The 25,046-nt window shown below is 43.7% G+C and overlaps 1 protein-coding gene and 1 long non-coding RNA gene across 2 annotated transcripts in view; one reads left to right on the forward strand and one right to left on the reverse strand.

The window, feature by feature from the left end:
• Nucleotides 1-25,046, reverse strand: part of bnc2 (basonuclin 2) — a 533,367-nt gene that overhangs the window by 486,846 nt on the left and 21,475 nt on the right. The window lies entirely within an intron of this gene.
• LOC129695425 (uncharacterized) lies at nucleotides 755-10,666 on the forward strand. Its single transcript, XR_008723161.1, has 3 exons — nucleotides 755-1,179; nucleotides 4,673-4,810; nucleotides 8,997-10,666. It is a non-coding gene; the product is annotated as an uncharacterized LOC129695425 (long non-coding RNA).

Here is a 25,046-nt window from a genome sequence, read left to right on the forward strand (position 1 = left end):
AAATTATTGCAAAACAAAACAAAGCCCATAGACCCAAGTGCAACCAAGACAGTTTGTAGTTCAGAGTTTAGTTAATATTTATATGCAGCCTGACGATTGTCGAGAAAAACCTGTTGCTCTTCCTGGAGGTCACAGTTTTCAGACTCTTATACCTTCTTCCCATTGGCATGAGTGAAATGAGACTGACAGGGGTGATGTGGGTCCTTGATGATTCTGGCTGGCTTTTTGAGGCAACGTCTCCTACAATGGTGGAGAGATCACTACCCATGATGGACCAGGGAATGTCCACCACTTTTTGTAACCTCCTTCATTCCTGGGTGTTTTATTTGCCAAACTAATCCGAAATGCAACTAGTCGATATGCTGTCCACCATACACTTGTAGAAGTTCGAGAGCATTCGTTGACAAACCAAATCTCTTCAATCTTCTGGGGAAGTAAAGGCATGATGGGTTTTCTTTTTGACCTGAACCAGCACCCACAGACTGGATAATCAATCTGCAAGCAAATTGCACGATCTATATTATGACAATAGCTTTGGATTTCAGCAGGCACTGTGGTGAGGTTTCTGGTTCAAGCTGAGACAAGTGGCACTCACCATTCGCCCCCTCATTGAAATACCAAAGGCACACTTCAGGCATGAAATCACAGCTGCTGGTGTTTTCTTTCTGACAGTCAACATGGGATCGCCCTTCCTCAATCATCCTCTGCACAGCTTACCTCATGAGCGGCATGCCGCTGGGAATGAAGTCACAACCGGGTCACAATAATTGGCACACTCTTCCAGGAACCACTTGAGTGTAGGCGCCCCTCAACAAGAACGGACAAGGCGAAGCATGCACCCAAGTTGTCCCGTTGAGTGACTTCCCCGAGCTACAAGCAAAGGTTTCACGCACAAGCCTGCAGGACAAAACATTTTTACATTCCTTTAGCTGAGGAGCTGAAACCTTCAGCCTGGAGCACAACTGCAAAAATAAAAGCAAGAATAATAGTGTGTTCTTCGCAAGGCTTTGGGACTGAGGGAGATTCTGCAGCTGCACGAAGGAGCATTCATTTTTTTTAAACCACAGCGCGTTGACACCCTGGTTGAAAATTCGGTGGTGTAAATGATATGCACAAGTTTGGGAAAAAAACCACAAAGAAGATTTCTTGTAAACCTGACTGTCTACTGACAAAACTGCTGTAAGATAACTGGGGTTGATGTGTGTTCCATGTTTTACTGTCTGTTTATCATTTCATGTTGTTACATGGTGGCACCTTTCTATTTCGGCAGCATGTCCTGAAGCCAAATATTCTGGAGCTGTAACTCATCCTGCGGTAGGTCTAAATGCCCAATTAATTTAAAGGAAAGCTCATGGCATGTAATCAGTTATGACATTGGGACAGACAAGTAGATCTTAACATACTTTTCCAAAAAAAAACACTACCACTGTTGTAAAGCATCTGGGTAGAGAACGGCAGTAACCTCTGGATACACTGAGAGTGTGCTTGTAAATGGCACTGTCAAAGCAGCAGGATTCAGAGTATTTTGGAGAGATCCAAGCCCCAGGTTTTTTCGCAGTTTTTCGCTATGTCACACATACTGTAGCAGGTAGAAATGTGGATGAGAAGGAATGCGTGACGTTTTGGATCACGACCCTAAACGTCACCCATCAGTCTGAAGAAGGGTCTCGACCCGAAACGTCACCCATTCCTTCTCTCCAGAGCCGCTGCCTGTCCCAGCATTTTGTCTCTACCTTCGATTTAAACCAGCATCTGCAGTTCTTTCCTACACAGAAATATGGATGAAGTCAGATCAAGCGGAGAGGAGTATTGGTGAATGGGGGCCAAATAACACACGATTTAAAATGTATACTATTGCAACACTCTGTATCTTTCCCTTTGCTCCACCTATTGAACTTGAGTTTGGCTTGATGTATTTATGTATAGTATTCTTTTATTTTATTTGATAGCATGCAAAACAAAGCTTTCCACTGTACATGGTACAATAGTAAACATAAACCAATGTAGTAAACCTAAACCAAAAATGTTTTATCCACGTTGGGAGGTATCGAAAGGAGCTGAGTGCCACTGTTCTGAGAAGATTGTCCTGTTCGCTCTCATTGAGGATCCTGGGTGAAGTTTCTCCAAACATACTTTGTACACAATATGCATTCAGCACTCAGTTACATCCACGCAGGGACAATGTAACATTGGTAAATTTTCTGGATGGAACTTACAAAAAAAAAAAAAGAATATTCACATCTCCAAAGCCGACATTTGCGTATGCCAGAGCTGGAAACAACCGCCACTCCCCATTATGATTTCTTGCTCTGTAGGAAATCATTCAGCCCATTAAGTCCATACTGACCCTTAGTAGGAGTAATGCAGCAACACCTCACTTTGTGGCCCTGCTCCTTTTTTCGCCTTACAACAAATCATCAATTCCCTCGAATTCCAAGCTTGAACCTGGCTCCATTAAACTATCTTGTTTACATTGCCTCTTGTTCTTCTTATTCATTCTTCCTGCTTAGATTTCAACTGTGAGCAAATTGTCAATTCCACTGTTACATCTAGAAAGTTGGTTATACGTGATTTGCATTCAAGCTGAGCTGACTTTCTCAAATTAATCCAAACATGTTCAGGTGACTGCTATTTCTTACCCTGACTACTGTTTCTAAAACCTTTTCCACCACCAAGGTTAAAGTGGCAGGTCTGCAGTTGCTGCATTTACTTTGTGAACAAGAGTGTACTTTTGTACTTCTCCTGTTCTTGTGCCCCATGCCTGAACCTTTGAATGTTTGGAAGGTGATGGGCAAGGCCTCAGCAATTTCCTCCCTTCCTTCCTTCAACTACAGGGCTGCCAACTCTCACGCTTTGAGCGTGAGAATCACCCATTTAAACAAATTCTCACGCTCTCACGCTGATCACAAATTTCTCACGCTCTGTGTCGTGAGAAATTATGTGATCAACGAAAATTTCGCAGTCACAGTTTAAGAATAAAGGGTAGGCCAGTTAGGACTGAGATGAGGACAGACTTTCTTCACGCAGAGAGTTGTGAATCTGTGGAATTCTCTGCCACAGAAGGCAGTGCAGGCCAATTCACTGGATGTTTTCAAGAGAGAGTTACATTTAGTTCTTGGGGCTAATGAAATCAAGGGAAATGGGGAAAAAAGGAAAGAGGTACTGATTTTAGATGAATTGCCATGATCATATTGAATGGCAGTGCTGGCTCGAAGGGCCGATGGCCTATTCCTGCACCTATTTTCTATGTTTTATGCTTGAGTATATGGCAATAAAACTCGATCACTTGATTTTTAAGCATTCATGCATGGTGGAGGTATAATGTAGTCATAGAGTGATACAGTGTGAAAACAGGCCCTTCGGTGCAACTTGCCCACACCCACCAATATGTCCCAGCTACGCTACCTACTTTTGGTCCATACCTCCAAACCTGTCCTATCCATGTATCAGTCTGTTTCTTAAATGTTGGGATGGTCCCTGCCTCAACTACGTCCTCTGGCAGCTTGTTCCATACACCCACCACCCTTTATGTGGAAAAAGTTACCCCTTAAAAAGTTACCTCTTAAAAATACTTCATACACAAAACATTGAAATCATACTTCTACAATGCACTAAAACATGATTGTAATACATCAAATTTCCCTACCCTGGGAGGGGACACACCCCACTTCCACACCCTCTCCCCACTCGGTTGCTCCACTCCCTCACCGGGTACCCCCAAGGCCAGTGATCAGTGATGATTCAGTCTCCCCACTTTCAAAAATGCTCCGCGGCCCCTGGTTCAGACAGAGAACACTGCCAGATGTGAGCGGGGAACTGAGGCCAGTTGGCCATGATGTCTGGATCCCAATGCTCAGCGCTTCATGTTTCGGAGTTGGCTAATGTTATTGATTTGTAATTAGCCTGATTTGTAATTAGTTGACGAAACCTTAATTTATTAATCCGGAATATCCAGGGGGATCGGATAAGTGTAATATTAAAATGACATGCAAGGTGTCAGGCTGTCTGTCACAACATACCCATTATTTCCTTCAGTTAAATATTGGGAAGGTAGCACTATTGTCATTTGCCACTCAATTATTATGTTTGTTTTCCTCACTGACTATTTCTAAACCCCCCCCCCCCAATTCCTTTGACAGGTTGAATAGAAATGTTTTATTAATTGAACATGTAGATGAACATCCTCAAGGAGTGTAATCAGATGGAGACTGATTCAGATGCTATATTTAAGAGCTTGGTCAAAGAAGGGGCATATTTTAAAGGAGTGACAGAGATACTTACAGGGGAATGTATGAGGAGATTATTATTTGTCTTTAGTTTTAGCTTGAACCAGGACATCTGAAGATTCAAAGTTTAATATAGTAATTGTGTTGATACTGACCCCAACCAACCACGTAATGAATATCATCCATTCTGGAGGTTTTACTTTTTTGATGCCATTTAAACTTCACTTGGATTTCAATCACTTAAATGTAAAAGTAATTGGGAATGGGGAGCATTGGAACAAAAATTTGCCCTCGGTACATATTAACTGTAATGTAATAATGTATGCATGTTGGTAGGTGCAATCAAAACAAACACTTTTTTATCATTGTTGTGTTATGAATATCACAGAAAATATTATGTACTCTCAAGATCACATTTAATACAATAATATTGCTTAAATATATAGTTATTGGACTTTGCATTTCGGAAAAGTCCCAGCTGAGAGGAAGACAGCAAAATACTGAAAATATTGGGGATGAAAATGACTTCAGGCCAGTTTGTTATGAAAATGAAAGAAATGGTAACAGAATACATATACAGCTGAGTGAGTATAATTTTATGGATGAGAAATTGTATTCAACCAATTGATGACTTCTTTGACAATGTAACTAGCATGTTAGATAACAAGGAAGCCAATGAATGTAGCACATTTTGTTATCCATAATTTGGTCTGTGAAGTGCCCCATAAAGGATTACTGCATTAGATAAGCACCTGTGGACTTGAACGTAATAGGTTAAGACCAGGGGGTCAGATATGGGGCTTTATGTGTGGGCCACATATATTGCTAGTGCAAAGGGGCTAGGAGCAAGGCTAAGTGCGTACAGTTTTGGTCTCCTAATCTGAGGAAAGACATTCTTGCCATAGAGGGAGTACAGAGAAGGTTCACCAGACTGATTCCTGGGATGGCAGGACTTTCATATGAAGAAAGACTGGATAGACTCGACGAGTACTCGCTGGAATTTAGCAGATTAAGGGGGGATCTTATAGAAACTTACAACATTTTCGCCTTTCAGATATACTTCCAGTTCCTGTGTCAGCAGAATATTTTTGGATTCCCTTCTTGTTTGCTGCCGGTTTTGTCTCACGCTCTGACTTTACCACTCTTATTGGATTTTATTTTACTTCCTTTTCTTTGGCCTTATTTTCCCATTCCATCTCTTTAGGGGTCCATGGAGATCGGGTTTTAATTATCCTATCAATCTCTCTGATAGGAAGGTACCTAGGCTCTATCTGAACCACTTCCTCCCTAAAGACACTCCTTTCAGTTTTGCCTGACAATCTTTGATTCCATTTTATCACAACTAAACTGAAAGTGATCCTTCCTCAATTGATTATTTTCACATTAGCATGATCCATGTCCGTTATCATATTAAACGTTATGATGCTGTGTCCACTACTCCCTAAATATTTTCTGACTGATAATTACTCAATTTATTCCACCTCAACCTCTTCAAATGTCCAGCAATGTCTCATTTCTCATTGGGTCAGAAATTTACTGGTGCATAAAGGTCTCTTGAACACCCGTCAACAATGCCTTATGCTATTATAATTCCAACACATATGATAGTTGATAGTTGAAGTCTTCCCATACCTCAACCTACAGCTTCTGTAAACTCCCTGCAAATTCTGTATCCTTTTATGACAGTGGTGAGTGGTGGCTGTTAACTCGATTGGTAGTTCCCCATCATTCCCACTATTTTAAGCCAAGTTTCCATTACATCAGATAGTCATCACATGCAGCTAATTCTGTCTGCATTTTCTAAAACTTGTTTAATAGACTTTATCCTATCTAGACATCTCGCTCAGGAGAAACCTGTCTCTTCCGGTCATGTGCATTGTTTTGTTTATATTTTCTATTGCTATTCTCTGTTTCCCATCCACCTGCCAATTTATTATATCCTCCTTCCCAATTCCTACAGCAGCAATGGATCTCCCTGCAAGACACTTTGTGGAGATGTAACCCAACTGGCCTCTGCAACACCCACTTCCCCAGAAGTGGTCCCAAAGCCCAGGAACTTAAAGCATTGCATACTTCACCTTCTCTCCAGTCATGTAATCAAACATATTACCATATTTGTATATGTACTAGCATATGGTACTTGGAATAATCCAAAGATTCATACATTGGAGATTCTAGTTCTTAACCTCTTTACTAACTCCTTAAAATTTGCCAGTTAGACATCCTTTCTTCACACGTCATTGAATAAAATAACTTCTGGTTCACTGCTTCCCTGTGCAGAATACTCTACATCCGCTCAATAATATCCTTTACATGAACAAGGAGGCTGAGGATTAAGTGGGTCGCATGATGATGGCGGTTGAAATACCTGTCTGTCCCTTTAACTACAAAGCTGCTGCTGCCCCAATCATTTATTTAACCCACTCTTCTAGCAACCCATGTTCTAACTGTACTCATTCGAGGTCTTGTGGTCTCGCACAGTTTCTTGGGGATGGCACATGTATTGGTAGATTCTTACTCTTCCTGCCATAGAGGCATGGAGTCCCACTTCTTATAGCAGCTTGTTCAATATACGCAACACCCTCTGTGACAAAGATGCCCCCCAGTTGCTCCCTCACCTTACACCTGTGGCCTCTAGTTTTTAGACTTCCCAAGTTAGGGGAATAACTGTGAATATTCATCTTATCCATGCCCTTCATGATTTTACAAAGGTCATAAGTGATAAAGTAGAATGAGGCCTTTCGGCCATCAAGTCTACTCTGCCATTCAATCATGGCTGATCTATCTCTCCTACCTAACCCCATTCTCCTTCCCTCTCCCCATAACCTCTGACACATTTACTAATCAAAAATGTATCTATCTCTGCCTTAAAAATATCCACTGACTTGACCTCCACATTCTGTGGCAAAGAATTCCACAGATTCACCACCCTATAACTAAAGACATTACTCATCTCCTTCCTAAAAGAACAGACTTTAATTCTGAGGCTATGACCTCTAGTACTAGACTCTCCCACTAGTGGAAACATCCTCTCCACATCCACTCTATCCAAGCCTTTCACTATTCTGTATGTTTCAATGAGGTCCACCCTCATTCTTCTAAACTCCAGTGCCAACAAATGCTCATCATAAGTTAACCTACTCATTCCTGGAATCATTCTGCACCCTCCCCAGAGCCAACGCATCCTTCCTCAGATATGGTGCCTAAAATTGCTCACAATATTCCAATTGCGACCAAACCAGCTCCTTATAGAGCCTCAGCATTACATCCCTGTTTTTTGTATACAAGTCCTCTTGAAATAAGTGCTAGAATTGAGTTTGTTTTCTTTACTACCGATTCGGCTTGCAGATTAGCTTTTTGGGGATCCTGCACCAGCACTTCCAAGTCCCTTTGCACTTCTGATTTCTGGATTCTCTCCCCATTTAGAAAATAGTCTGCTCCTTTTTTCCTACTACCAAAATGCATGACTCCACACTTTGCTACACTATATTCTATCTACCACTTCTCTGCCCACTCTCCCAACCTGTCCAAGTCCTTCTGCTTTCTCTATACTACCTGCCCTTCCAACTATTTTCGTATCATCCATAAACTTTGCCACAAAGCCTTCAATCCCCTCGTCCAAATTATTAGTATACAACATGAAGAGTAGCGGCCCCAGCACCGAACCCTGTGGAACTCCACTAATCACTGGCAGCCACCCAGAAAAAGCCTTCTTTATTGCCACCGTTTGTCTTCTGTCATCCAGCCAAACATGCTAGTATCTGCTAGTATCTGCCCTTTGATACCATGGGCTCTCATCTTCCTCAGCAGTCTCTAAGTAAACAACATCTATTGACTCTCCTTTGTCTGTCCTGCTATTTACTTCTTCAAAGAATTCCAGAAAATTTGTCAAGCAAGACCCCCCTTCACAAAGCCTCAATAAGGTTACCTTTCAGCCTCCTGAGTTCCAGGCAAAAAGAACCCAGCCTATTCATTCCCTTCTTTCGGCTCAAGACTTCCACACCAGAGTACATAATCGTAAACCTTTTTGGCACATTTTCCAGTTTAATGACATCCTTCCGACAGCAGAGCAACAAAAACTGTGCACAGTACTCCAAATGTAGCCTTACCGACATTTTGTACAGCTGTAACATGACGGTCCAACTCTTGTACTCAAACCGTGACCAATGAAGGCAAGCGTGCCAAATGTTTTCTTCGCCCCTCAGTCGACCTGTGTCACCATGTTCATGGAATTATGTACCTGCATCCCTAGGTTTCGCTGCTCTACAAAACTTCCAATGGCCCTGTCATTTACTGTGTAAGTCATGCCCTGGTTTGTTTTACCAAAATGCAACACCTCACATTCAGCTGAATTAAACAGCATCTGCCATTCATGGGCCCAATGGCTCAGTTGTTCAAGATCCTGATGTAATTCTAGATAACCTTCTTCACAGTCCACTATGCCCACCAATTTTAGTGTCATCTGGTCAGGAGGTTGAAGGATCAAAGCCCCAAGAAAAAAAAATCAGGCCTTCAGTTCATTGCAGTGTAAAGGAATAGTGCAGTGTCAAAGATGCAATCTTCTGGATGAGACCATGGTGTCTTGACCTTTACTCAAAGCGGGGATGCAAAATATTCCATGTCAATGTTTTGAAGAAGGGCAGGGGATTGCTTCCTGGTGTACAATATTTATCAATGAATTAGCATAATGCACATTGATGATCTGGTTACTTTCTTATTGTTCTTTCTTGCAGTTTGCTGTGGATTAAAAACTGCTTCCTTGACTTTCAGATGTCCCAAAATCAAAATCACCATTACTATATATCCAATGGAATAAATCTGGTGTAGAAGGGCACGAGGAGATTAGGAGGGCATTCTGGGAGCAGCACCTAATAGACATAAAGGTGTGGATCCGACCTTAAAAAGCTGCAACATAAGACTACATGTGCTAAACAGCCAAAAAATGTGCAGTCGTCATCCTTTAACATATCAGATCAACGTTTTGCAACCTTTCTACATCTAGTCAAGTAAGGTGATGGACAATTAAAGAACAAGGCTCCTAGATTATCTCAGCCTGGCTGAACATTGGTGAAGGCCTAGCACGTGTCTACTAAAGATAAGATGTTAAACTGGAAATGCCAGATGAATGATTGATCACGATGGCAGCCTCGCCAGCAGCCTGTGTGACATTTCGACTTTTTTTGTTTTCTTAGTGTGTCTAAAATGTATGTTTTAATGTTTCTCGGTATGTTTTATGTGGGGTGTGGGGGGGAATAGGGGGAAACCTTTCTCAGTCACTTACTTCGAATGAGATGTAATCTTTCTCCGTATCCCCCTGCGGCCTAACAACTTAGATTGGTGCGGCCTTTCCTGGAGACCGGCCTGGAGCTTCAAGTCGTAAGTGCTGCGCGGACTTAGCATTGCGGACCGGCCAATCCTTTGCCAAGGATCGCTGTGGAAGTGCTCCGACTGCAGGGTCTGTGGACTTTAACACCATGAAGCCGCAGTCTCCGATAAGAAGAGGCCCGACTCGGGAGCTCCATGCCGTGGAGTCTTCCGACCCGTCCCGACGCCGGAGTTTCCATCATCCCAACAAGAGGGCTTGAACAGCGGACCTGGAGCTTCAAGCCACAAGTGCTGCGCGGACTTAGCATCGCTGAGCGGCCGATCCTTGGCCGAGGATCGCTGTGGAAGTGCTCCAGAGGTTGGTGAGTGGATGGCATCTTTGACTACACTATTCCTTCACAGTGAAATGAACTGAATGCCTGAAATATTGTCATTGTGTCTTTGAACCCACAACCTCCTGACCTGAGTGACAGTGCTGCCCCCCTGACAACACAATACAACTCAAGGAACTAAACATTTCACCTGCCAAAAAGGATACAATGGATGCATTTAAGAGACTTTTGGATAGGGTCACAGAATGGAGGGATATGAATTATGTACAGGCAGTTAAGCGTTGATCATGGCATCATGTTTGGCACGGATATCGTGGGCTGAATGGCCTAATGCTGTGCTGCACTGTTCTATGTTCATGTTCAGTTGGAGACAATTTCTATACTCGCTATTCTCCAGGACAAGGGAGCTTTCCTGATGATTCTACAGACCACATCAAAGTCCTGTTCTTTTCACTGCGCAGGATGTGTGCTCCTTGGAAATCTGCACTCTCTGCTTGTTATGCTGTGTGCTCACAGAACTCATACTGCTTTATGCCAGCAGGATCCCATGTTCTGAGTTAGCTGACAGTAATTTCAGGTGAGCAGGTTGGGTTTAGGCAGCGAAAGCACCATGAGGATTCGGTGACACTTTTAAAACACAAACTAAACTCCACAGTAATAGTAAGATGAAACGAGAACTTACCAGTTTGAAGTTTGATCTTGATTTTATGAGGAGTTACGATGAGCGATTACATGAAGAAGGGCCATCCGTCTGCACGCGCGTCAATCTTCAAAGCAGCGGTGTTAGATCACAGATAAAAAGAAGACCTGAGATTAGGAAGATTGTGAAGAAACTAGAACTTCCATATGACCTTGATAGTATGAGGGTGGGACTCCTCATAAAATCAAGATCAAACTTCAAACTGGTAAGTTCTCGTTTAATCTTACTATTTTACTTCGGAGTCACGTGAGTGACTACGTGAAGATTTCAAAGCTCTGTGATTTTACGCTGGTTACGAATCCAGGCACACACTGAATGGATTGACCATGGATGCGTGTAATCATTAAAGCATTCAGACATTACGTAGTTAAGTAAAGAAACTGATGCTTTAAATGAAAGAAAAGTTTTTTAAAAAGTTACCCCTCCCATCCTTGGGGGGGGGAAACTAAAATGGTACGTGCAAACACCCCCAGTCCGGTTATGGGTTTGTTATAAAAACCGGTGGACCGTTATTTCATTTGTCCATCCTGCAGTCACTAAGATGTCGTCAAGGGGCACGTCCATAGCTCTTGCTGCCGACGTAGATGCAGCCCTGGTGGAGTGAGATTTAACCATATAAATGTTTACTCCTGCTACCACCATTACTTCTTTTGACCATCTGGAGATGGTTTGAGTTGACACCTTTTGGTGTGTTTTTTTTTTAATGGCGGTTGGGGACCGATTGTTCTGAGCCTCTGAGGTTCTCTGTAACTCTCAGATAGTGGTGTTAGTATGTTACCACACACACAACCGTTGGTCCCCTGGATATGCCAAGAACTGGATCTCCATCCCTGGCATTCCTGGCCTGCTCTGTTTATCAGGTTCCTGATTAGGAATGTTATGTTGTTCATATTGGTGGTCATGTAGTCCAACTGTAGCTTTTGCAGTGTCTGGACTCTTTATCAGCAAACCACCTTCAGGGTTAGTTATAGGCGGTCTCCACTGTCAAAGTAGGGTTTGTACCACTCTCACATCCCATGTCAGTGTACCTTGGCCTTGGAGGTCTTAAATTGTAAATTCCCTTCATGAATTTTGTTGTAAAGGGGTGCGTTCCTATCGAACTGTGCCCTGCTTCCGGCATCAGATTGGAGGACAGTGCGCCTCTGGCACTATAGATGCACTATAACTTAGTTTTTAGTTATAGTACAGTTGATAGGAACTCCAAGACATCCGTTATACGAACTGTGTTGTATTTGTTCGGACAGTCCTATGCCTTGAAATGGCCTCCTCAGAATCTGCAGACCAACAAGTTAATACATTCGTGTAGTGGATGATTGCTCCCTGTAACTGGGTTCACTAGGAGGTCCCTGCTCTTGGGTACAGGCATAACTGGCTGGACTATAATTCCCAAAATATTTGGGGACCAGGCTTGAGTAGGCCAATTTGGCACTACCAATATGCCTGTGGCTTAGTCTTGCTTGATTTTTGTCAAGCATCGGTTTGTGAGACAAATTGGCGGAAAGCATATATAAACATTCCTCCCCAATTGAGGGACAAAGCATCCACTGCCTTGCTCCTGGATCCAGCTTGCAGGACACATATCTGGGTAACTAATGGTTAGTCAAGATGCAAACGGATCAACATCTGGTATGCCAAATTGTGTAGTTATTTTGTTAAATACTCTCTGATTAAACATCCATTCTGTGTTGTTATTAAACATTCGTGATCTAGCATCTGTCACCGTGTTATATCTACCTCATAGATTTCCCAAATATTCCTCTCGATACACCAGTGCCAAATGAGGTTCGACAATCTGTCGTAGGATACAGATTTTACACCACCCTTGTTAATGGATATATGCCACCACAGTGGTGTTATCAATCTGAATTTGGGTCAGACTGATGTTGCATATCGCTACAGAGAACCTGGAGTCCATATTGTGCCCCCAACAATTCTAGGTAATTGATTCCATGTGTTGGGGAATTACAGACTCCTGCTCATTCCATCTGCCCCCACAGCTTTAGACTGTGTTGGTGTCTCCCCATCCTTAGCCGCTTGCATAGGTCTGAAGAACCCTCGATGGCTTTCGAGCAAAATTTCCCTGAGCTGTCTCCCATTCGTTATCCACCATAGTTATTCAACAATGGCCTCTGCTGGCAATCCATAATTTGCCAATTCGGCCTGCATGTAATCTGAGTGTTCGTTCCTTTGCTTGCTGTAAGTTCTGGTAATGCAAAAGCCCGTACTGCTGGGAATGCAGCTACTATTTGCCAATTACACTCGCTGTTTGCCTGATAGATGGCTAGAATTTGACTATCAGGTCATTGCAGGCTTAATTAATATTGTCGTTTGCCCCTAGGCAAAGTCACCAACATGTTTACTGTTTTTGATAGTAAATTCTAGGTAATCAATTACCCTTGTAGGTGTCAATTTTGATTTAACTGGATGGATGAGGTAACCAATTCTTTCAAACAGGGTTTTGGTTTGCTTGACTGATGCTTCTGCCAATTCTTGGTGACTCCAAAATGAAAATGTCCTCCAAATATGCCATTACTATGTGGTTTTGAGACCTTTGTAGTTCCAGAATTGATTTCCGTAGTTTAGTCAATAGTCTAGGAGCTGATGTCAACCCATTTGGCAGAGCCATGCCATCCAGTTAAACTTCAAATATCTCCTGTTCTTAGTGAATAGACACCGAATAGTATGCATCTTTGAGGTTGATGCATGCCATGTGACCATTTTATAGGAAGCTCCTATAAAACAGTTGTTAGACCATAACAAAAATTGCTGTTTCTAAAAGTCTGTACTGCACAAATTAGTTAAACCTGGATGAAGTGACATCCTCCATCTGTCACCTGTCCTGGAAGGCAATCCTGCCCAAAATACTGGGCCTGCCTTGAAGACAATTCCAGTCCGAGTTCCAAGTCTGCTTGGAACCTATGTATGTTGTGCAGTAAAAAATAATCACATGTTATCTGTTTTTTAAAACCATATCTGAAATTCATGTTATTGTCATTTTGAACAAAAACACAAGAGTAAAATTACCAACATGTAACTGGTCCACAATCCCTTGTTTCAGTAAACCCAGACCCACCTACCTCCATGGCTACCAGTGGTCTTGTGGTAAGCCCAAAGGCCCCTGATGCGTGTTCCTTTTCTCTCCTTGATTGGGAGTAGGACTGGTAGGATGTGTAGATTCCATGTTTCTCCTGACCTCTGCTTGGGTCTTGGTTTGAAAACCTCATCATACTGAGCCTGCCTTGTCGGACAATTCTGAATCTGCCTTGAAAGACGACTCTGATCATATTTCCGTGCCCAGCTTTCAAGCTACCACCGGCTTCAGTGAACCGCTTACCCCCTATGGAGGTGTGGGGTGTGTTGTCGCCTACTGATGAAGTTTTGCTTGTCGTTGGTACCTTGATTGGTCCGACAGTTTTTGCTTCCTTCTTCTGGTCTTACTTGAAGAGAGGATTCGGTGGCTGGTTTCTCCAAAGTCACCCTGATAGCGCTGTTCCCTTGCCGGCACTTGTGCGGATATTCTGCCAACTGCTGTCTCTTGAGGCCATATGCATGTGCTTCAGTATGTTCATACTTTAATTCGAGATCAGTTACCTACTGATCTCGAAACCAAATTTTTTTTGAACATTATGTGAGGTTCAAATGACAAATCAATGGTATTATATAGTATTGTAATTCGAGATCAGTTACCTACTGATCACTCACACTCCTCTCCATTGAGAGTGAGATTTGTAGGTAGCCCTGAAAACAGGTGCTGCCGCAGGCCCCTGAGGATACCTGCACTGACATGGCCCCTCCAGCGGACCTAAATGAGATTCTTGCTTTGGGTCAGACTGAAACTGACTGTGAATGCTCCTCTCCTCAGAGCAGGAGGCATTTTCTAGATCTCTATCCAGGGAAGCACCCAGTGGAACCTGGATGATTGCAGAAGTACTTCTTTTCTTTTGTGCTTATTATTCATTTTATGTAAAGCTTTTTGGTGCAAGTTAACTTAGTGCTATACAAGTTAAAGTTACTTACTTACTTCCTTTCTTCTGCTTGTCCCTGGGAAGGTTTCCCCCCCCCCCCTGCTGTTGTACTCTGATTCAGAGTGGTTTCTTCCATATGTACTTCCCCCTCCAATGGGGAAGACATTGGGTTGCCCCATGCGCAAGGCTCCCGGTACTGCCTGCTGCTGTAGGCCCGGGCTGACACAGCTCTCTCCTTAGAGCAGGTCATTGTTGGAGCAACTTCTCCAAAAAGTTGCTCCTATGTGGGAGAGTCGTCCTCAGACGCTCTCCGTTGAGGGAGGGTATCCCTTTCCCTCCCCGGACTCTTCTGAGTCAACGGGTTGTTTGACTTGCGGGTGGATTTTCCCGTACTGTAGGACTACCAACAGAACTCTCCTCCTGCAACGTCTCCTGCCGGTTCAGCTGCCAGCGCTGTGTCGGAAAACACCGTCGCCCGCTACTGGGAATAGCTGCTGTCTTCGGCAGCCGACTTCCCCGCGGACCGTATCCTCAACATCTGGGCCCTGAAACTACAAACAGTTTCAAGCCCGAAAGAACGCAGGTAAGTGATTCAACTTTCCTTACATGCCCATCCTAACGGCCTGGGAGGACACAGTGCCTCTCCAGTCCCGTCGCGCGTTGCGTTCAGACGTAATGACGCGCATGCAGACAGACGGCCCTTCTTCACGTAGTCACTCACGTGACTCTGAAGTAAAATCGTACAGTGCCCTCCATAAGGTTTGGGACAAAGACCCATCGTTTCTTTATTTGCCTCTGTGGGCCTGGGGCCGCTGATGTTGTCAGTCCAGTGTTGTCGGTTGGCCTGGCGGGAGTTGAGCTGGGGTTGGTGCTTCTTCTCCACGCTGGCTGTGACCAACGACACCAGCAGCCCCAGGCCCACTGCCGGCGCGGAGAAGAAGTGGCAACCCAAGCTCAACTTCGGCCAGGCCAACCGACAGCCCCGGACCGACGACACCAGTGGCCCCAGGTCCACAGCCAGTGCGGAGAAGCGCCAACTCCAGCCCAACCCCGCTCCCCGACGGGCTGGGGACCACCAGGTAACCCCCCCCCCCGGCAAAAGCCGAGCACCAGCCATACACACAAAGCGCTGCAGCAACTCAGCCGCTTCCCCGTGCCGGTTGCAAGCCTGGCCCAACACTTCCGGCCGCCTTCGGCCACCACCGGATAGGGATGAGTCACACGTGAGTGGACGGGGACGGCCCAGCAGCAACTCAACAGACCCGGACCCAACACCGACGAGCACGATCTCGCTCACTCACCAAAGCAGAATAAAGCAATAAAAACAACAAAAATAATCTTAGCTTTTAACAAAGGAACAATAAATATAACAATTTGAAAGCACTATTTTCTTATCGAGAAATCAAAGCTGGAAAAACCGGAAGAAATGAAGGTTCACTGCTCCAATATTTTCCAACAATGTTATGCATAGTGACCATTGACCTGGGCATGCGCAGTCGGAATACCAAACTCGCTTATTTCTACATGGTGAAATCAAAATGTATAAAAATTGGCCTTTAATAAAATCTGACAATGCGCACTTTAACCACATGTGATTTTTCTATTACAAATCTCAAATTGTGGAGTACAGAGGCAAATAAATAAATGATGGGTCTTTGTCCCAAACATTATGGAGGGCTCTGTATAAATCCACCACTCTGGCTTCAATCAGCCAACCAGACAGTAAGCAAGATTTAGAGTAGGGCATGCTCATTAGAAACATAAAAGCCCTGAGGAATCGGACTCAGCCCTGGTTTGTGATGTTTAATGACAATGTTCCCAGACGCTGTTTTTTGTTGAAGTTGTTGCCATGGCAATAGAAAGCACCTTTCCATTCAGTACCCTCTTTGGCAGATGAAATGTCTAGTTGTTTAAGTTGTACTGTGTTGTCAGTGGGCAGCACGATAACTCAGGTCAGGAGGTTCAAGGATCAAAGACACAAGAACAAAATTTCAGGCCTTCAGTTCATTGCAGTGTAAAGGAATAGTGCAGTGTCAAAGATGCCATCTTCTGAATGAGACCATGGTGTCTTGACCTTTACTCAAGTGGGGGATGCAAAATATTCCATGTCAATGTTTTGAAGAAGGGCAGGGGATTTCTTCCTGGTGTACAATATTTATCAATGAATTAGCATAATGCACATTGATGATCTGGTTACTTTCTTATTGTTCTTTCTTGCAGTTTGCTGTGGATTAATAACTGCTTCCTTGACTTTCAGATGTCCCAAAATCAAAATCACCATTACTATATATCCAATGGAATAAATCTGGTGTAGGAGGGCACGAGGAGCATAGGAGGGCATTCTGGGAGCAGCACCTAATGGACATAAAAGTGCGTTTCCGACCTTAAAAAGCTGCAACATAAGACTACAAGTGCTAAACAGCCAAAAAATGTGCAGTTTTTGCAACCTTTCTACAACTACTCAAGTAAGGTGATGGACAATTAAAGAACAAGGCTCCTACATTATCTCAGCCTGGCTGAACATTGGTGAAGGCCTAGCACGTGTGTACTAAAGATAAGATGTTAAACTGGAAATGCCAGATGAATGATTGACCACCGGATGGTGCCACGATGGCAGCCTCGCCAGCAGCCTGTGTGACATTTCGACTTTTTTTGTTTTCTTAGTGTGTCTAAAATGTATGTTTTAATGTTTCTCAGTATGTTTTATGTGGGGTGTGGGGGGGGAATAGGGGGAAACCTTTCTCAGTCACTTACTTCGAATGAGATGTAATCTTTCTCCATACCCCCCTGCGGCCTAACAACTTAGATTGGTGCGGCCTTTCCTGGAGACCGGCCTGGAGCTTCAAGTCGTAAGTGCTGCGCGGACTTAGCATTGCGGACCGGCCGATCCTTTGCCAAGGATCGCTGTGGAAGTGCTCCGACTGCAGGGTCTGTGGACTTTAACACCATGAAGCCGCAGTCTCCGATAAGAAGAGGTCGACTCGGGAGCTCCATGCCGTGGAGTGTTCCGACCCATCCCGACGCCGGAGTTTCCATCATCCCAACGAGAGGGCTTGAACAGCGGACCGTCGGCAGAGGCGGTGCTGAGGGTTCAAAAGCCCCGACCACCACGGGTGGACAAAGGAGGAAGATGACTGAACTTTATTACTTTCCATCACAGTGAGGAATGTTGATTCCACACGGGTGGATGTTTATGTCAAATTTATTATGTACTGTGTTCCTTTTTACTTGTATGGCTGTATGATAACTCAAATATCACTGTACCTTAATTGGTGCATGTGACAATAAATGTGAACTTGAACTTGATATTCTCTGGAAGGGCTGGCATGAGGAAGCTACTCTTCAACCAATTTTATGGTATATCACAAAATGATTGAGAGTGCTGGATACAAACCCTCCCCGGATTACGAACACATGACATTGATAACCACACATGTGAATGAGCTTCAACAATTGAGGGCTGGGTCATGCCAAGCAGAGTGCTGACTAGCTTCAGTTAATAATCCACTGAGTCAGTGAGGCTGACTGGCAGCCACCCTTCCCACGCTGCTCATTCCCCCATCACAGCCATTTCTGTGATTCTCTCCGACGTACGGTTGTCGTTTATTTCCAACTAATGAAAAAGCACAGGAATGGAATTCTTTTAAAACCCTGGGACTGCTGTGTCGGGTTTTGGGACTAAACAACAACCTCGCTGTAGTACAGAAGGGTCTCAACCCGAAAACGTCACCCATTCCTTCTCTCTAGATATGCTGCCTGTTCAGCTGAGTTACTCCAACAATTTGCGTCTATCTTGCAGTACAGAAGACCTGTGCTTCAAAACTTGCCACATCTGTAATCAACATGCTCCAATACTTTTCTTTACATTAATAATGACACAGAAGGCCATTCACCCATTGGGCAGCACAGAGATGCAGTGGTGAGTATAGCAGCCTCCAAGTCTTCCAAAAGGGCACCTTAAATGTACAGGTAAATATACACACACTTTTAATGATTCTTAGGGAGCTATGCTTCTAACATACTCTCCAATCCCATCCTGTCCTGCACATGGTCCCATCTCCACTTTCATGAATTCAGTGTTACCTCAACAAGAAGCTCTACACTATTCAGAACATGCAGTCACTTCATTAGCACGCTGCTCACCACCATTAGCATCTACTCGCTCTGCTGTCTGGGCAATATAAATGTTGTGTGTACCATTTATAAAAAAAACAACATAGCTTATTCAACATCGCTGCCCAGACCCATGATATCTAACAGTAGAAAGACAAGGGCAAGTTCACCTGTAAGTTATCTCAAGGATAAACTTAAGAGTGGCAATAGTCTGCATGCCTACAGCTGAAGTTCTGAAAGGTTCTGACCTGCTGAGTTTTTCCAGCTTTTTTTTTGTTTTTGTTATCAGGAAGGGGCGCAGAGTGGCAGATTACAGATCACTGGGACTTTGCTGGGCCTTAATCAATATGTGATTATTTTGTCATTGGCAAATATGTCTAGTTTTGTTGCCAAGATTTATTTAGTGTTGTTCAAGAAGGAACTGCAGATGCTGGAAAATTGAAGGTATACAAAAGTGCTGGAGAAACTCAGCGGGTGCGGCAGCATTTATGGAGCGAAGGAAATAGGCAACGTTTTGGGCCGAAACACTTCTTCAGACTTATTTAGTTTCAGAATTATTTAGTGTTGTATTTCTTCAGTATGCATGGGAAACAGGAGCAGGAGTAGACCACTCAGCTCCTTAAGCATCTCCACTATTCAATAAGATCAGTGCTGATAATCTATAATGAGTCCACTTTCCCACCCGATCCCTAAATCCTATGATTGCTTTAGTGTCTAAAAATCCATTGATTTCATCCTTAAACATCGCCAACAACTGATTATCTACAGTCCTCTTGGGTGGTGGTGGTGGGAGGGGGTCAGAGACAACTCTAAATATTCATAATCTTTGAGTCATCCCCTACACTGATGTACCCAACAGCAATAACCTCTGTTGGCTACATCAGCATCATAGCATTCATTCACTTTTTATCTCTAATGTATTAACATTATGGTACGATGGAACTTTGAAAACCATATGTTAGAAAATTTAAAAGCCAGTTACTGTCAAATAACTTGAAAGCATATTTTACATTTTATTATGCAATAAAAGTCTGAGACAAGCTGCTTTGCAATGTCTGTATTAAGATCACTTGGACCAAAAGGATCTGTCATCTTGCCACTCAGTTGAGTTAATCGAGTTCCCTATTCTCCCCAAAGCAAAATGTGTTACGAGAACAACAACTAAGGAATCACATGTTCAACCCATGGTACTTTGTAAAACTGAAAAAACATCCATATTTCCTCTTTTTCAAAATAAATTCTAGAAACATTAAGGGCAGACACGATATCCCTGTCATTTTCTGGAACACTAAATATTTAATAAACCATATCTGAAACTTATTCCTAAATATCTCAGAATGGCAAAAAAAAAAAATCAAAGCAACAACTTCAGAGGACTGAATTACACAATTTAAAAATGTTGATCACTAAATTAGAAATCAAAACATAATCCAGTGACATAAAACATATGTTTATGATTACAAATACAGGAACTGCATGAAAGGTTGGATTAGAATATACAACTGGCTTTTTTTTTTTTAAGTGATTTTGTTATAGCCTTACACATATTACCTAATCCTTTGCTGAAATATCTACCCGAGGATTTCTCTATCTCTTACCAGACATGTGCACATATATAAAAGATCTGGGTAAAGCAAGCTGCTTTAAATATTTTGCCTCTGTTATTGACTGTCCCTGCCCTGCTTGAGCCAGGAGATGTCTGCTCAGTGTCTGGAGATTACCAAAGCCCTTCTTTATTGTACCTCTTGTCAGTTATTCCTAGTCATTTAACCTTTCATTAGTATCTGTGTTGCTTCACTGTCTGAGAAGCCAGGCACAAAGCAAAGACTTGCTGTCACAGTTATTAGATTCCTTGGTTACATCTCAGCAACCAGCAAAGAAATGGGTCAACACTATTGTTGAGCACACTGCATTCCTGGGGTGTTGTTCTTCTGTGTATGTCAGGGACATGTGCCACATGTTGATCGGGCATCCTCAGGATAAGTGCACAACGGGGGGCGATGCTGAGGCCATGAATAGAGAAGCTTCATCGAAATGATTGCAGACAAACAGTTTGTGTAGGAATTTGAGTTAAAAGGCAGTGAGATGGGGCTGTCTTAAATCGTTGCCAAGGTTGTCTGTGAGATGCTTGTCAATCACACCACTTTAAACCAGAGCTGTAACCTGACAGTTAGAAATTGACTTTTATATTATGTCAGGAAAACATTAATTTTAATTTTTATGCAGTGACAGACTTTTGCTGAAAGGGAGAGTCAACTATATCTGACATATCGATAATTATAGAGCAAGTGTTACAGGTCAGAGGTATCATGCGAGCTCAAAGAGTGATACACTGAATTATTAAAATAATCTAAAAAAAACTTCACGGGACTTAGCAGCTTCAGTTACCCGACAGCTTATAGAACAAATGAAATTTTACTTACCAGACCTGTGATCAGTTCCAATGAGGGTAAAGCTGAATCAATAGCCAAACCTTTGTAGTAGCAAATTGCTCCTGTATTTTAGTTGTTCTGGTTGTTTTTAATAATGCCTGAAAGGATAGTCGGGAAGGTACAGTGGGTATGGCGGTCCATTTTCATAGCATAATTCTTTGGGTGTCCTGTTAAACTAAGCTAATTATAACTGTCCATGGCAACAAAATTGCCTGGAACCTCCAGACAGGATGAAAAGTGCTGAACAATATGAAGTGCCAAGTGGGCAACCTTGGTGAACGTTGGGTTAACTCAGGAAGGGCATTGTTTATTTTAACACCACAACACATAGAGGCATTAACACTTATTTTTGAGCTTCAACGGTAAAAGGGACATCCCAAGATTTAGATAATCCAACAATAGGCTTTTTGATTCTGGGTGATTGACTAGATGCCGTATTCATATCTTCACATTTGTTCTAATGTCAAACTTAAAATCTGTTAACAGATAAATATCAGAATATCATTGCATCGTTATTAAATTCTCCAATAGAATTCAGAAATCAGGGGTGCAAAAGGAGCACTGATACAGAATTCCCAAAAAGTTAATTTGCAGGTTGCAATGTTCGCATTTGTTTCAAGAGGACTAGAATATAAAAGTAGAGATGTAACACTGAGGCTTGATAAGGCAGTGGTTCGACCGCCTTTGGAGTATTGTGAGCAGTTTTGGTCCCCATATCTGAGGAGTGATGTGCTGACGTTGGAGAGAGCCCAGAGGAGGTTTATGAGAATTATCCTGGGGATGAGAGGGTTAACGTATGATGAGTGTTTGACGGCATAGGGCCTGTACTCGCTGAGGTTTAGAAGGATGAGCAGATATCTCATAGAAACATCTATCTATCTATCTATCTATCTCTATCTATCTATCTATCTATGTATCTATCTATCTATCTATCTATCTATCTATGTGTGTGTGTGTGTGTGTGTGTGTGTGTGTGTGTGTGTGTGTGTGTGTGTGTGTGTGTGTGTGTGTGTGTGTGTGTGTGTGTGTGTGTGTGTGTGTGTGTGTGTTTGTGTGTGTGTGTGTGTGTGTTTGTGTGTGTGTGTGTGTGTGTGTGTGTATGCCAGATTCGGCCTTTGATTCCTTGGTCCGCTAGCACTCTGTCATGAAACTCCATCATTTTTTCCATTTCGCTAGCTCATTCACTTTTACATTCAATTACGCACTCAAAACATTTTTAATTTTTTTATGTACCCATTTTTAAATAAAATCCACCCCCCACACTCACTCATTTTGTCGCCTCCTGCTGGCCAGCGACCATAACGGCTGCTGACGCCCGCCTCTGCTCCAAAAACGCCGACATTTTTCCCTGCCGCTGGTGCCCGGACCGGCTCTGTCACGCTGCCTCAAGCCAAACATCGCATCTTCAACCGCTGCTTTTCCAGCAACGGGGGAACAGCCAGCGCGACAGAGCCGGCATCTCAGAAGTGCCGAGGATGCGAGGCCTCACACTCTCTAACCGCCGCTTTCACTGACTTCATTCCACAGTGAGTTCAGTTCGGTAACAACACCCCCCTCCCCTCCTCCCTTCTAAACGGCGCTCACCAGCTGCTGACGTCACAATGCCCACATGCCGACCAATCCAGGTCCACCTGCGTCCTGGCTCCACCCCCACCTCTGTGGATTAAAGGAGCAGAGATATCGAGAAAGTTCTGCAGACCAAAGATTCTACAGCTGCGATCCGCTGTAGCTTCTTTGTTCTACAGATCGTGGGGCAGCGACTCCTCACGCGCTGAATTTCTCCACATAAGTTCCGCTGAACTTTCACCTCACAGCTGGCGCAGCTCGCAAAGCCCCGCCCACCTGCGCTCCACTCCCATTCCCTGCGCGCTCATTCCAGCTGTAGGTTTCCAGAGAGTCAGAAGCCCACAGCTGGACTCCCACGCCCGCCCGCCCACTGCAAAGCGCCCCCCATTCTCAAAATGCTCTGCAGATCGGGAGGTCACTGGAGGTCACAGCCGGTCACTGGAGGCCACCGGCTTGAATATGGCAGCTGTAGTTATTGTCGCGCGGGGCATTACTCCCTCTGGGAAACTGGAAATTCCTTCATTGATCGCAGGGGAATCATCATGGGAGAGCTGCCGATGCTCTCCACACCGCCCGAGGTTGGCCCCGTCACCGAGTTCAGGGTTCGCCCTCTCCCTCTCTCTCTACCCCATCCTCTCCCCATCCTCCTTCCCTCTCCCCCCTCCCCTCCCGCTGCAAACCCAACGTGCTGCCAGTCGCGCCTCTCGCAAGTCCTTTGATAAAAACCTTGCGACCCCCCTACCCCTCTCTCTCTCCCCTCCTCTCTCTCTCTCTGGTCCATATCCCTCCAAACCTATCCATTCCATGTACCTGTCTAACTGTTCCTTAAATGTTGGGATAGTCCCAGCCTCAACTACCTCCTCTGGCAGATTGTTTCATACATCCAGCACCTTTTGTGTGAAAAAGTTACCCCTCAGATGCCTATTTAATATTTTCCCTTCACCTTAAATCTACGTCCTCTAGTCCTCGATTCACCTACACTGTGCAAGAGACTCTATGCATCTACCTGATCTGTATAGAAACATAGAAATTAGTTGCAGGAGTAGGCCATTCGGCCCTTCGAGCCTGCACTGCCATTCAATATGATCATGGCTGATCATCCAACTCAGTATCCCGTACCTGCTTTCTCTCCATACCCTCTGATCCCCTTATCCACAAGGGCCACATCTAACTCCCTCTTAAATATAGCCAATGAACTGGCCTCGACTACCCTCTGCGGCAGAGAGTTCCAGAGATTCACCACTCTCTGTGTGAAAAATGTTCTTCTCATCTCGGTTTTAAAGGATTTCCCCCTTATCCTTAAGCTGTGATCCCTTGTCCTGGACTTTCCCAACATCGGGAGCAATCTTCCTGCATCTAGCCTGTCCAACCCCTTAAGAATTTTGTAAGTTTCTATAAGATCCCCTCTCAATCTCCTAAATTCCAGAGAGTATAAACCAAGTCTATCCAGTCTTTCTTCATAAGACAGTCCTATAAGTTCACCCCTCATCCTCCTGCGCTCCAAGGAATAGAGTCCCAGCCTACTCAACCTCTCCCTATAGCTGAATCCATCCTGTCCTGGGAACATGCTTATAAATCTTTTCTGTTCCCTTTCCAGCTTGATAACATCTTTCCTATAACATGGCACCCAGAATGGACACAAAACACTAAATGCAGCCTCACCAATGTCATACAACTGCAACATGACCTCCCAACTTCTATACTCAATACTTTGACTGATGAAGGCCAATGTGCCAAAATCCTTTTTGACCACCCTATCTACCTGCGACTACACCTTCAAAGAACCATGCACCTGCACTCCTTGACCCCTCTGCTCTATAACACTTGCTGCAACCTTACCATTCACAGTGTCAGTCCTGCACCATGTTAGACATCCCAAAATGTAACACCTTACATTGGACTTACTAATGGGAGAGTCTACGACTAGAGGGCACAGCCTCAGAATTAAAAGACGTACCTTTGAAAAGAGATGAGGATGAATTTATTTAGGTAGAGGGTGGTGAATCTATGAAATTATTTGCCGCAGATAGCTTTGGAGGCAAAGTCTTTGGGTATGTTTAAAGCAATGATTGACAGGATCTTGATTAGTTAGCGTGTCAAAGGTTATGGGAAGAAGACATAAGAATGGGGTTGTGAGGGAAAGTTAGATCAGCTATGATTGAATGGCAGAGTAGACTTGATGGATCGAATGGCCTAATTCTGCTCCTATGACTTTTGAATTCATAATAGTTAAGATTTAGAAAATATGAAGGGTGTGGGAAGGAAAGATATTAGAATAATAAAATTGTTTGTACTGCAACTAACTCGCTGCTGATACCAATATGATTTTGCTGGTGATGATTCATTGAAAACAGATGGCAAGTTCCAAATACAGAGTCCTGACCTTG

The sequence above is a fragment of the Leucoraja erinacea genome, chromosome 3 (genome assembly GCF_028641065.1).
Source record: "Leucoraja erinacea ecotype New England chromosome 3, Leri_hhj_1, whole genome shotgun sequence".
In the NCBI taxonomy this organism is placed as follows: domain Eukaryota; kingdom Metazoa; phylum Chordata; class Chondrichthyes; order Rajiformes; family Rajidae; genus Leucoraja; species Leucoraja erinaceus.